Here is a 2500-nt window from a genome sequence, read left to right on the forward strand (position 1 = left end):
AACGCTAACATACTAAAATCATAACGTGGGCTACAAATCTTGCTAGCTTCATTAGTTTTATCTTAGATTTACAATTCATTAACTGTTCATATTTTAAACAATTTGGGTGAGATCGGTAATAAGGACTAATTAATTTTCTTCTTTCAGACACTATACTTTCGTCGGTACAACTGAACAAATAGTGAAACTCATCACCTAATTCATTTTTATTGCACATATCACACAATCTTTCATTTCTAGGAGCATTAAAAAATCTAAGGATGCGCTGAAACTTAGGTAAATTTAAGTTGAAGTATCCTTCTTACCGATGGAAAAAAGATACACACCGTCATGCGCAAAATCTTGAACTGTAATGACTTTACTACCCCTACCCCCTACCCATTATGAGAGAAAATAGTGCATTTGCTCTACCTATGAGACAAGTAAGTAAAAGCGACATGTCACTTTTCAAATATTATTTTGATGTAAGTTCTGGCTTGTTGAGAGAACAAAATGAAAATAAAAGGGGCATTTTGCTGGTTCAGTAGATAATAAATACAACTTGAATATGGTGTCGCTCTTACGCAAAATAACTATTCACTCATTTTTATAAAATTCTACTGTGCAAATGTTAATAAATGGAATCGTGTTTGTCCACACATGAAAAAGACTGATAGAGGATCAAAATAGAACATAAAACATAGCTTTGAGACTTTATGCGTAATGATTTTTACATTTAGTCAATTGGGCAGGTAGCCCTTTTATATCTATTTGTCAACAGAAGAGGGGTACAAATGAAGCTGCGACATTTCGTGGTACTGCTTCATGTGTGGCACCAACTCCCCTGAGGATATGTTATAGTGCCAGAAGTGCACACAGTAATCACACGATGACTGCGCTGACAGTAGAAGACAAAGGACATTGTCTGCGAAATCGGTTCTTTGCCTATTTTTTTTTAATTATTTTTTTTTAAGGTTTTGTTTTTCAGTCCTTTTTAGACCTAGCCCTTATTTATCTTTTTGTTTTACATTTAAGGCTTAAATTGTTATCCGATTGATTTCCTTGGTAATAATCAAAATATGATGTTGAAAAAAAGACATTTACATAAAATGGCTTAATCAAAATGTTATGACGTATTTATTTATCTTGTGTGTGTGGCAATGTGTGCTTGTTTGTGTGTGAATGAGAGTGTGTGGGTGTATATGTGTGTGTGTGAGACACAGACAGAGCTAGAAAGAGAGTCAGGGTGTGTTTGTATGTGTTCCGAGTTTGACAACACAGTGTTCCACTTTACACACCCATGCGTCCAACCTGGAACAAATGCAGACATTTTTATTATGATCAGTCTGATGAGTTGCGTGACTTTTATTTTATTTTATGTGGTTCGTTTATTTACTGATAGAGTCTAGTATGTGACAATATAAAGAACGCTTTGCAATATCCATTTTTTTTGTCTGGTACGGCTGTTTCTCCTTAACTGTTCCAGGTTTAGCGACTTTCCCCTACATTCAAGTTGAGGTATCCTTTTTACCGTGAAACAAACAAAATACTCCACTGAACTTGCAAAATCTTGAACTTTAATGCTTGTACTACCCCTACCCCCTAAAATCATTACAGAAAGTAGTGCATTTACTCTACATAATGAGAAAGGTAAGAAAAAGCGACATGACAGTTTTAAAAGATTATTTGTTTATGTAAGCTCAGGGTTGCTGAGAAAAAGAAATGACAGAACTCAAAATATAGAACTCAAAACACTGTTACTCTGCAGTTTCATGTAAATAAAATAAAATAAACAATGTTGTACACCCATTTCAAAGTTAATTTTAAGCGTAAATAAAACAAAAGCACTGCCCCCTAATTTTCACAGAGTCAAGGCCCATATTCTGAGATTCCCACAAAATGACAGAACATGGTAAAGATCTTGAAACATTTTTGTCAGTAGAGAAATAACAAGAACAACCTTTAGCTGTGTCATGGAATTTTTTTGGTCAGGCTAAAACTTAGCTGTTGTGTTGGTGTCTACTGTGTGAGTCCGGGTCCAAATGATCTTTCACATTCTCACCTACACACTCACGTTACTCACTCAAGTATACAATTCCACTCACAGAGGCTTTCGGGGAAGGGGGTCTCGCACTTGGGCGAATCACACCACACAATACAAAGTATAACGTACATAGATTTCATTATTGAACCAAAAAGCAAATTAAATCATGAATAAATCAATCAAGCAAAACTCACACTCACTCTCGGTTCACACTCTGCGCGTGGACACAATGGGCAGCACGTATACCGTTCCGACGTTCGTCTTCGTGCAAGTCTAGCACAGGCACACGATTGTCCAAGAATCACAATAATCCTCGTGAATGTCACACCAGGCACGGTAAGCTTACCAAGAAAAGTCCAAATGGAAGCGTTGATGGTCGTAATCCGGTGTAATCCTCGGAATACTAATTAATTGAATATTCAAAATAAACACTCGCACACTCCACTGCCCAAATAGGCCTAATACAACCTTTCACCC

The 2500-nt window shown here is 36.4% G+C and overlaps 1 protein-coding gene across 1 annotated transcript in view; it reads left to right on the forward strand.

Annotated features, from left to right (window-relative positions):
* The window catches only part of LOC138946588 (atrial natriuretic peptide receptor 1-like), a 157132-nt gene that overhangs the window by 80908 nt on the left and 73724 nt on the right, over positions 1 to 2500 (forward strand). The gene's annotated exons all lie outside the window — the stretch shown is intronic.

This window comes from Littorina saxatilis, linkage group LG14 (genome assembly GCF_037325665.1).
Source record: "Littorina saxatilis isolate snail1 linkage group LG14, US_GU_Lsax_2.0, whole genome shotgun sequence".
Taxonomy (NCBI): Eukaryota; Metazoa; Mollusca; class Gastropoda; order Littorinimorpha; family Littorinidae; genus Littorina; species Littorina saxatilis.